Source organism: Balearica regulorum, chromosome 19 (assembly GCF_011004875.1).
Source record: "Balearica regulorum gibbericeps isolate bBalReg1 chromosome 19, bBalReg1.pri, whole genome shotgun sequence".
Lineage (NCBI taxonomy): Eukaryota > Metazoa > Chordata > Aves > Gruiformes > Gruidae > Balearica > Balearica regulorum.
Window position 1 is genome coordinate 1199833 of NC_046202.1, and position 12149 is coordinate 1211981.

At 37.3% G+C, this 12149-nt stretch overlaps 1 protein-coding gene across 23 annotated transcripts in view; it reads left to right on the plus strand.

The window, feature by feature from the left end:
* The window catches only part of LYRM9 (LYR motif containing 9), a 41070-nt gene that overhangs the window by 9613 nt on the left and 19308 nt on the right, over positions 1-12149 (plus strand). For 14 of the 23 annotated variants that reach the window (XM_075771769.1, XM_075771758.1, XM_075771759.1 and 11 more), the window contains one exon: positions 7973-8047. The gene's annotated coding sequence lies outside the window, so the exon portion shown is untranslated. Of the gene's footprint in view, positions 1-7972; positions 8048-9863; positions 9982-12149 lie in introns of all 23 variants that reach the window. The other 9 variants (XM_075771761.1, XM_075771763.1, XM_075771765.1 and 6 more) reach the window with 1 other exon arrangement.

The following is a 12149-nucleotide window of genomic DNA, read 5'->3' on the forward strand; positions in this document are numbered from 1 at the left end:
GGCTAGCTTTGGGTGTTTGATTTCTTGATAGCCTCAGGAGAGCCTCTGTCAGCATTCAGTCATAGCAGCAGAACGTAGTGGCAGGTATATCATGAGCTATTTTGGCTATGAGATCTGTTCTTTCCTCTCAATATATTGCAGTGCTCTCTTTCTGAGGTCCAAGAGACTTTAACTTGTTTTACTCAAATCATGCAGATGAAGCACTCCTCTGTGTGTGGTATGCTTTGAGAACTGAGTAGTCACACTTTTGCTTCACATAATCCTTTATTTGAAATTGGATGTTTTTGAAGAAAATAGATCTTGTGTTATATACACTTGGGAGCAAAAAATGCATACCTCACATGTAAAATACATATTAACTGCTGGTTTGTCTATCAAAAAATGATTGTAATGAATGGAGTACCTGGCTTGCTTATGGACTTGAGTAATTTGTATAGGAGCGGGCAGTAAAATTAATCACGAAAAGACTGATACAACACTTTGCCAGGAACATGAAGAGAATCTTCTACAGGTTTGTGAATATATGAATACTTTTATATTTCTTGGACTTGGTGGAAGGAGAACTGATAAGTAAAAGTACTATATGCGAAAATGAAATCACTAATTGAAGAACATGGACTTTTGTAGCAAACAGTTTTATAATTATATTCCTATATGAAGTGTAACTAGGAGAAATACTAAAAATTTGACATGTTCAATTTTTCACCTTTTGTGTGAAGGTGGAAATAATTAGCATTACTCATAGAAACACAAAGTTTTCCAAGTTCTCGCAGTTGTTTTGAGACCACTGATGTTTTTCCTAATCCTGCTTTTTGACATGATAATATCACTTTAAGGGCTTTTTTTTTAACCAGATCAATTCCTTTCCTACTAGGAGAACTAAAGCTTTTCAGCTGTCCATCCAATTTATTGTTCTGGACTAAATTTCTCATATCAAGATAACCAGCAGCAATACTTGCCTCAGGAGACTTGTATCAATTAGTTACACATCACTAATTTCTGTGGTATTGGTGGACCAGTCAGTTGTAAGAAAGCTGTTTTGTAAACAGTTATGGCTGTTGGGGGTTTGTCTTTCCTTTGCTTGGTGTGGATTTTTGCTTGTTTTGACATACATCGTTTACATGGTAGCTTTACATGAAAGCCTGCAGATTTGCACATGGGCATGAAGAAACATGGGGTAGCTTTAGCCCCTTCTGGGATGTTAATTGCCTACAGATTTCACATAGTACTAATGAAGGGCCATGTTATACACAGCTAAGCAAATTTATTCTGAAAATACTTATGATGGAGAATGTCGTCAAAGAGGCACTCCAAGTCCAACAGTCATTTGTAGCTGTTGCATAGGTCTCCTGTCTATCTGCGTATGTATGCCTGCTTACCACTGCGATGGCACTCTCAAATGTTATCAGTCTGAATTCCAGGTATCCTAAAGGCTGCTGGAAACTTTTCTTTTGCCCTATGGTCTTAATGATGTTCAATTTAACTGTAAAGTGGGATGTAAATATTCTGTAAATGAGGCTCTGGAGTGACATAGTAGCAGTCTGGCATTAAAAAGAAGGGGTGCAGTCTAAAGAGAAACTATCTGAGATGACAGTTGCAATTCCGAAGCCCCTGTTGCAGCCTTATATACCAATGTGTATGATGGAGATAGCTCTCTTGATCCAGCATCCACTAAGCCTTATTTTTACAGTGTGATGCTGTGCTGCTCAGCAGACCCTAGAGAATCCATACAGCATCAAAGTTCTTATGTCTATCACATGTAAGCTGTTCTGAATTGCTTCTGATAAGTAGTTGGACATTCCTTAGGTTCCTGTTGCTCAGTAGAGGACTGGGATGTTCTCAACAAAGTGCTGCTTAGCCTCAGTACTGTGCTTCTACTGCCCTTGTCTGCAAGCCTTGTCAATGTAATTCACTACACAGGTTTGTGCGTGTATTTATTTCTGAGGGGTTTTGTGCTGTGTATGAAGACAGACTTGGTGAGAGCTAAGCATGTATCTGTTGTATTTCATACTCTGTAGCCACAGAACTGGCACCGTTTACATTCCTGGTGTGTCTCCAGCTCCTTAACATCACTGACCAAGTTGAAGAAAGTGGAAAGAAACTATGGTGCTATATTGATAATGGGAGTGGCAAGTGCAATCTGGCAGGAAAGCAGGTTACTCTGCAGCTAGAATGAAGACCAGGCTTCAGTTAATCCCTCCCTTAGCCAGAGAAAGGTGGTTTTAATCCATTTTTTATGCATTTGGTTGTTTTTTTCAGCACTGATATATCTGCAAATGCCATAGCACTGCTACAGTCTTTTACTATCATTTGCCACATCAGCAGAAGAAGCTGTCCTCTGTCACTCAAGTCTAATCCCAAGTAGTGCCATAGGATCTTGTGAATTGCTCTGGGTTTACACAGAAGTAAATGACGGTATAACATGTTGTTTTTAAGAACCTACTACTGGTTGTCTTAGGATTTTTTTTTAGACAGCTGAATTTCTTTTTCATTCATATTTAAGACAAAACTAATTTGTTATGGTATTAGAGAAGGAAAATTAAAGGACAAAATCATACAGGAAGCTCATTAAAATGGAAACACTGAGATATCTGGATAACTGGGAGTTGATTCTGTCCTCAACCCCTCACTCACTTTGAGCGCTTTTGTATTAAAAATGTGTCTGCAGGATGATGCTCCAACATCTGTTACTGCTGAAACAAAATGATTTGCTTGGTTTTTTTTCTTCTCTCCACATTCTACCAACATCTACATGTGTAGAACTGTCCTGTATATTAATTATATCTATCACTGCTCCTTTCCAGGGAAGATGCATCAAAGGGTATGGAATTCTGTCTTCAGTTAGGAAGGGAATGTCTTGGTGTGGGATTTTGTGTTGTCATTCCATTTTATTAGGTATTAGGTGACTGGCTGTGAAACGGACTAATGTGAATGAGGACTCTGAGGGCTGCTAGCATGAAGCCCATGCACAGCTACATTGCTCTCAAGTGTGTTTATGTGAAACAAAAGTTCACAGGCTGACTTGTCTGTCTGCTGAAATGTTACTGTCACCTTAGTGATTAAAACTATGCAAGTAATTTTCCCTATTTTCTGTTCTCAGAATGTTTGCAGGCAGATCACCAGTTTTTTTGAAAGTACTCTACACTGAAAATGGTTGGTAATTGTGGTGGGATTTTGACTTTTTTACTTTGATACAATAAATTGATTATAATTCTGAATGTTTGCTATTTCAGTCGCTCTGGCTGTCATTCTGATAGGAAGCAATATATTTTTCTTGGTTTTATATTTTGGATGATTGCTAAAATATATGCAGTCGCACATGCCAGTTTTAAGATTCAGTCTATGAATGTGACTTCTCCTTGGTATTTGTATTATTAAAAATACAACTGCATAAAAAGAAAATGGTAAGAAAAAGAATCCTAGCAAGAAAATAGAAAAAGCTGAATAATAAATTTGAAATAGTATTTGGAAGTCTTTTCTGATCTCTATCATGATGTTAATTGTGTCTTCCAGTGTTCAAACTGTGCTCTAGTTGGGAAAGCACGTGCTTAAATCATTGCTATCCAGGAAAATGCTTGAGCTTAATTTTAAGCATGTGCATAAGTTATATTAGTTAACTGACTCATAACTACTTGCTTAAATCCTATCCAGTGTTAGACTGACTAAATATCTTAGAATTGCAATGTAAATACTGCAGTAAATAAGATAAATATGGGTGTTGGTTTTGCTGTGAGCTTATCTCTGATTTTTACTCTTACAGTAATTTTTATGGTATACAGTTGAAATCAGAAAAGAATGGAAATTTCAACTAATTTTTTAATATGCTGAAATGTATTAAGTTACACAAAAGAATCCATATTATAGTAATCCTGCCTATATACTGGAAAAGAGTACCCAGCATGCATGGCAGATGGTTTCAAAGGAAATCCTCGAGAGCTAGGATTAAAAAGCAATTTTCAGCAAGTTTAAAATGGGTCTCCATATTTGGGTCACAGATATTAACTCTTTCATTGCAAACAAATGAGGGAGAAGTCTTGTCGGATTATTATGGAAACATTTCTCTCTATAAAAGCTGACCAGTGCACACTGTGGAAGAAAGAAATGAGAATGTCAGTTGATTCCACTTCTGATACTGTTCTACAACAGTGGGAAGTGGAGTTGTGATATATAGAGACAGTGGCATTGTGCGAGTAAATGGGAGTCATCGTTTGGCTAACCAACATTGGCGACCCTTAAAAATAATGTGTATATGGCTTCAATTTTTGTCTGCTCACTGAAGCACACTTACATAAAGACAAGCACAGTTTGAAGAACAAAATATAAAGAATGATTTTGTTGTTCTGGATCCACAAAGTTGGATTTTTCAAGGAAACCCAAGGTATAAAGGTACCTAAATCCTATTTTGTTTCAGATCTCTGAACTCTGTTCCTGCCCCTGCCAATTTTCATTGATTTCGTTGGCCTTTGGATCAGAACTTAACGTTTTTATGCTGCAGTAGAGATGTGTGGGTAATCTTATCCTCTCTCCTACCCATCACTTTTTATTTTAAACTTTCTGATAAATAATTTTTAGAATGTTAGAAATGGCAGATTTATACCTGTTTACATTTAGTAAATTATACTTAACTTTATTATACTGTAAAGACTTTTCATATAGCATTTTTATATTCCTTTTGGATATGGCAAGTGTGTCTGATACCTGATATATAAGAAATTGCATAGCAATACTTTTTGTTCAGTCATAGACAGGAATGAACATGGTCTCCAAGTTTTGCGTGGAAAAGTGTCTGCATTTACAAACAGAAAGCAAGCCAAAACTTTCTCAAACATGTTTAGAGGCACATTAGATCTTTATTTTCTTTAAGAAAAAAGTTACAGTATAAAGTAAACAGTACCATGCAAAGGTTGTTCCAGGCTGCAATTGTTTCTGGTGGCGGTGTCTGAACATCCACAAATATTATCAATATGATGCATAAAAGTGATTGAGTGCAGCTCAGCTTTGTATTTGAAGAGCAAGAGAAGACACTGGGCTTTTAGTTGGTATAAATAGCACAGCAAGCTGGCAATTATTAGCTTTAACTAACTTATACCAGCTAGTAAACGTTAGGAATGTAATTCTTATTTACATCAGTGCTTCTTTGTACACTTCTGGCAGTGTAGAGGAACCTCAAGTTTGATGTGAATTAATTTCTCTTATAAAGACTCTTCTATTTCCAAAGTAGAAGTTCAAGTTAGACCTTAAGCAATGTTTATCACTAAACAATGAAACACAGCAACTGATACTATTTTATTGTGTTCTCAAAGCTCAACTGGGTGTACTTTGAGTAGATTTGGAAAGCTTTCTGAGCAAAGGTGCCTGATGTTCTGCTAATTGAATTATAGAAGTAATTGCTGGTTTAAATTTCAGCCTATGGGGAAGTTAATTGCATTGCTCTTTGGCTATTATATTGGCTACATGTTAACAGCAAAGGACAATGTACTTCTGAAAGGGCATCGCAAATGTCCTAGTGGGAAAACTAACTGCAGGTATATCTCCAAAATGTTAATTAGCAATGCTAAATAATAGGTATTTTCTGCAGGACTGGTCCAAGGTAGATATCAGACATCTTATCTGCTATTCAGAAAAGAAAATTCAGATGAATGAAAATAAGCTTTCAGTGTTCAGTTCTTGTACCAAAGCTAGAAAGCTTCAGTAGACTCAGGACTGGCTTTTAGTTGAATCTGTACTGGGTCCTTGTTTTACATGACCTCCTATGAGAAGTTTACCTGCATGCATCTTCATGTGACAAGGCCTAGCTTGGTGTGGTCTTACCAGGTGTGTTTTGGTTTTTAATGTAATCTGTGTTTCAGATGATTATTCCAGTAAAAGGGAAATGTTTAGTCTCTTTAATTGTAACAATTGGCTCTTAAAACTCTCAAGGCAACAGGACAAGGAGTAAGCTTAAGAAGTGTTTGAAGTGGAACACAGAAGTAGGTTAGTGGATGTTTGCAGCACACTCCTCCGTAGCATGGGAACAGCATGGAAGAGAGCTTTGAGATAGTTGTTATATTAAAAATTTTACAAATAAATGGTGGCGGTTAGTATTATAGGCTAATTAGAGACAAAATTCCACATCTCAGTGTTAGAGATGAGTAAGGAGAGAGAATGTGCTATCAGGAACTTGGAAGTGAAAGTAACTTCTGTGTATGTAATAAAAGGGAGAAGCAGTAAGGGAATGTGGAGAAGACTAACATAGATGAAGTAATGTTTTAGGAAGACATTTTATAGCATAGATGAACAATAGGACAACACTGGATCCAAAGAAAAGGGTGCTGGATGTGCAAGATGCAGATGGAGAATCTGGATGGCAGTGTTAACTGTGTGAATGGATTACAAATGCTTTGTCTCAGATGCCTTCCAAGAAAGGACGCATAGGCCTTAGCTGCAAACAAAGCTTCTCCTATGAACATGACCAAAGTGAGATTTTTTTTTTGAATGCTTAATTCTTGGAACCCATGTTCCCAATGTAGTTATGTCATCAGAGGGCAACTGAGTGCCTAAATTAGGTATCAAAATTGAACATCCCAAACTGTTGTCAACCTTCATGTGTCATTAAGTTATGATACTATTAATACTTGGCAGGGAGGGAATGTCCCCCATGACAACAGTTATCTTTGATCCGCGTGTTTGTAAATGTAGTTCAGAATTTTGCCTTAGATTTTTCAAAGACTTGCGTCTTTCAAAGGGAGGCATGATGGATCCTTTCAGATTCTTCTGTCATTGCTATCTTCCAGGGCTTCTGTTTCAAGTGATTTTTGAAAGTTTCTGCAGTACCAGATAATCTGAAATAAGACCTGATCCAGATATATTTGGATAGTCAGAGCAATCCGTTCTCTTGACTTCAAGAAATGTATGATCAAGTTCTAAATAAAGGAATTAGTGTTGACTTTTTAAAGAATTAGTTGATTTCCTTTACTCACCATCCAGTATTCGATAAAGTAGGGGTTTCTTCTATTGAGTCAGTTGTCCCATAGGTCAAAAGCGATTTTTTGTCAGGGCAAAACACAATGGAAGAGGTGTAAGCTCATGCAGATCACCAAAAGATTAGACAGGTGGAAAACAGAAGCCTGAATTTTCCTGTTAAGGGCCAAATGAGAGTCATCCAGAAACTACACCAAGGTGCACCTCTGAAGCAGTGTGTGACGTGGTTAAAATGGTTTAAAGAGAATACTGTAAAAGGGAAGATTCTTCTCAGATGTTTGTCTGCTAGAGCTGTAAAAACATTCTACTTTGGTTGTGCATTGTTTTCAGTTACAATAATAACTCTCAGGGAAGTAATTCCTAGTTTTCTGCAGCCTTCTCAGAGATGATCTTTGAAAGTAAAGATCAGTACTGCAAGTAGGGTGGTGTTCAAGAAGTGATTCCCTTTGCTTCTTCATGCAGAAGTGTGCTTGAGCATTTTCAGATGAGATTGCACCACTGACAGTAGGAATGGAAAGCCAAATAACCATCCAGGCCTAATACTTCTTAAATTTTACTGAGGAGCCACCAGGCTGTTGTAATGTTAAGTGCTTTTTTCCAAAGCAATGTTCTGCTCTCTGATAAATATGTAAATCTCTGAAATTATTATGTCACTATACAGAGTTCTGAATACTCGAAACTATGGCTCTTTAAAGTAGTTAAATGCTTTCTTACCTTCAGAAGCTCTTAACAGGAAATATTGAAGGCTCAGTTCCACTGAGTGCTTTGGACTTTCTTTCTACTTACATTTTTTAGTGTATATCAAAGTGTTTTCTGAGTACATTACTGAAAGCAATAACCTATTCATATCAAAGCCATGAATTCATGTTTAATCTAACTAGTTAGACAAAAGTGAAAGCTTACATACTGATAAATGGTGCTATAGATGAGCTTCTCTGCACTTCTTTATTGATGGTACTTTAAGTAACGAGTTGAGGAAGAACAGATAATGAAAATTGATTCTTTTCCACAGGTCTCTCTTGCTTACTGTTTGACTTCAACAGACCTAATCTGTGAAGATAATTAAAGTTCCTTTGCTCTGAATGCTGTAAGTGACTTTTTGTTGTTGTTTTATGGAAATCGTTAGGAGCCTATTTGCCTCACATGGGGGGGGAAAGGTTGAAAATGCCAAACAAAAGGTAGACATGAAGTTGCTGCAGATTTGTTATATGACTGTACATGTTTGCAGGAGATATCTCTAAACAGCATTTTGTATTCGGGAACAGCCCATTCCCATTCCAGCCATGCTGATAAATGCAGTAGCAGAACCTTAATTGCAAATTGCCAATAAAGATGCCAGAGGAAACAGTGTTTTTATACTTCTGTCAGGACAACTAGATTAGTAATCTCAGCATGGTGGAGGGAAACTGTTGTTGCTGTGTGTATTGTATTTGGTTGAGAATAAACACCTGAAGTATCAGTATAGTATGTTAACCAGAACATCATGTGGAGAAGTTGGAGAGGTGATAAAACTTGTGAATGAAAAATTGTCCCATTGGTAATGACGCAGGGCAGTGGCCCTGTTATTTAGCATAACAGTTATTTAGCATAAGAGTTGTTTGAATTTCAGGTGCCATGATAACACAGCAGAAGACTTAAAATACATCTTTACTGTTTCATAGACTTCGCACAGGAGCAGACTTGCCTGCTTCAAACCCTGTAAATGTAGAAGCATGGCTTCTGGAGCATCTGGGATAATACCCCCACAGGACATGGAATCCAGCAATTGTATCTGGAAGGCTGCTGCAGGGAGGCAGAATATGGGTAGGAGGCTGGAAACACAATGCCATGTTTTTGACCTTGTTTCAGCATCCCTTTAGTTTCCTTAGGACACAACTCTCTGCTGATTCTATAATTAATACTTATGCATGTTTCTAATGACACATCTCTTATTTCTACAAGTGTCTTTAAAACACTTGGTATTCTTGCACCAATGAAAAACATGCAAGGAGCTTTTCATACCCCCATTTTTTCCCCCAAAGCTGTGGGAACAATTTTCTGGCTTGTACAACAAAGAAGTTAGACCAAATTACATAGACAACATCTGCACCTGGCTCATGTATTAGGTGAATATTTGGCATAGATGCTAACCTACCTTCTGCCAAGAGAGCCTTGCCAATACAGTTGTTCAGGGATGAAGATGTGATAATGTCTCTTACTTTTTGGTTCACCAAAGCTATTTTCTTGATTTGTCAAAGTCAAAATGTTGGAAAGGAAAATATCTTTTTACTCTTAAATATCAGAGATTGATTAATGGTTAATGAAACTTTTTCTAACCAAGCATGTTAGGATTATGATGGTGTATCACTTCAGTTCCAATGGCAGACACATCACATATGGGTTGCCATTTTGATGGCATTGAATGGTAATCTGACCCATAAAAACTGAAGCATAATATGCAAACTGATTTTTTTCTGGCCTGCCCTATTCTTGATACCATCTGTGTTAGGATGGAAATAAGCCTGCTCAAAATGTGGTCTGCCAGTTTTAAGCAGAGTGGTAGTGCTGATCACAGATGGATTTAAAAGAATAGCCTCATGTGAAGAAGAGAAGGAAGATTCTCTTCAGAGCAGGAAGTTTCATCTGAAAGCATATTATGTCTGTTAAATCCTGTGGCCTATGGAACATCCATCAGACCTTTCAGTGAATTCTTCACATGGATTAAGTAAGCTAAACTTACTTTCTAAAAATCAAAAAACCCCCCTCAACTTCCAAATGTTGTTCTCCCTCCCACCACTGCCTTCTATTACTGTCATCTGTAACAGAATACAGTGCAGGAAGCTGACGGGATCTGATCCCATCAAGTATTTGGAGTGTATCCATTCAGCAACCAATGACAGTAAACTGTTTCCTAAGTTTTGTAGATATGTATGTTTAATCTGCTGTATGAATCCTGTTGAAGTCATAGCATTCAGAGCCCTGGGCTGCCATTTCTGAATTCCTGTCTTGGACAATTAACGAAAATCTATGTTGTAGGTGAAGGTGAGTACCTATCTGCTGCAGGTGCATCTCAGATCAAAAATTAAGATATTTAAGCACATAATTTTCACTGTAGTCAATGAGATCTCAGTTCTCTTATACTCAATTATGGAGAGCCTGTGCTCTGAAGTTAGCGATTCAATGACCTTGTCTTATATATAACCACAAGTGTCTTGGTACTATTTTTAATCCAAAGAAACACATTAAATGACTTTCACTAGTTTGGAATATGGTCTACATAAATCTCAGGGGGTTTTTTAATCTCTTTAAATCGATTACACTGTTTGAACAACCATTTGATTTTGCAGTAAGGAAGCATGTAAAAGAGGGTACTCATCGATGAATTTCATGTTCATGACACACTCGAACATCCCTCTCAAGTTCTCTTTAAGCCTTTTATTTCCAGGCTAAATAAACACCAATTTCAGCAATGTCTCATCTGCTCCCTTTAATTACTGCTGTTGAGAGAAAGTTTCTGCCGATGCAAATGTGCTATTTTGTCATGTCACATCAAATTGCATCAGCCTTATATTTAGGAACAAAAAGAGGGGGAGGCTGAGACAGGATGTGGCTACAAATGGAACCAAAGGGTTTTCTTAAATATAGGCTGAAAATAGACAATTGAAGCAGTGATGCTTTTTCAAGCAAAAAATCCATGAAAGGGAAAATCAAGTCTGTGACGACAGAAATGAAAAGGAGGGCTGGGGTGTGAGAAGAGGGAGTTCTAGGTGGAGGCGTGGGCTGGTGTCAGGGAAAAGCTGATGATCTCATTTACACAAACACCCTTTGCATTGTCAGATTGGTGTGAAGTGGTTTCAGAATGTTAGACCACATACATCTCCTTGTTCCTTCTGTGCTGGCTAAAAAAGTTACTAGCCATGCTTCCCTCCATGCCACCTGCCCTTTCCTTTGATTATCTCCCCTTCAGGTATCAAAGCCAAACTCATTGATTGCTTCCCAACTTGACTTATTTTGATTTTTAAAAAAAAACAAAACCAAACCTTTAATGACTGGTCTTTGCTAACTCGAATGTCTCAGCTTACCACAGTCATTTGCAGGAATTGTCCTAAATCCCACATAGCTTTATTCTCATTCTTACCTGTTACTATATGCTGCCTTGATGTAGGGATTGTTCATTAGATTTTTTTTCTTAAAACATTATCCAATTCCCAAGCCAAGTATGGTGCAAAATGGCCCAGCTTTATTCAGTTTTCTTGTGCTGCCTATGTACATGGTGGTTGAATTTGCTAATGTTGGAAGTATTTCTTCTGGCTCCTGGGTCAGCCTGTAGAATTCTAAGTGATTTTGGTGGTAGGTCTGTAAGTGGAAATCAAGTGGTTTGTTCTGTTATTTTTGCATGCATTTTGTAGGGTTGTACCTTACTAGATGAGATTTTGGGGTTGTCTTTTTTTTCCAGTGGGGTAACCAAACAAATAGTAGTAAAGTTAAAGGAAGAATGTATCTAATGAAGCAGGAAGAAGTTAAAGGAGAAAAAAATGGGAGGAGACATACAATATTTATGAATCACATCTGGCAAAATTTACTCAAACCACAGTGGAAATATATGGAAGAAATAATTATTTTTCAGGTGCTTTGTATAGCGTATTAAATTCTAGTAGCCTTGTAGGCCTTCAGAGTGCTAATATACAGTATATATGCAAAATAGCTTCAAACATTAATTGACCCTTAAAATGCTCTTGCATTGCAGGAGTGGTGTCATCTATAGCAGAGTTGTTCAAGGCAACTGGCTGTTACTCCTATGTATGATTGTAGCAGAGTTTCTCCAAAGTTAAAACTCAAGCCTGGGTGTTCAGGCTACCAGCAAACAAAGGGTTTTTTTGTGGTTTAGTAGAAATGTGCTGATTTACACCAGCTACAGAATTTGGACTAGTGATTTTAATGTTGCCTTCAGTGGCATTTGCCTGGAGAAACTGGTAGAAAAAGGAATTCTTCCAAATTAAGTTCCAATACAGATACAATACCAGTATTCTAGATTCTTAAGCTGGACATAAATTCATTTATGGCAACATACACTATTTCAGTTTATTTCTTCTAGCAATAACTCTCAGCTCACTAAACTAAAACTAAATAGATTGTGGTAAATAGGCATAGAGAAAATCTGCAGTAGCTGTCCAAATAAATATAGGACACTTCAAACAATCCATTACACT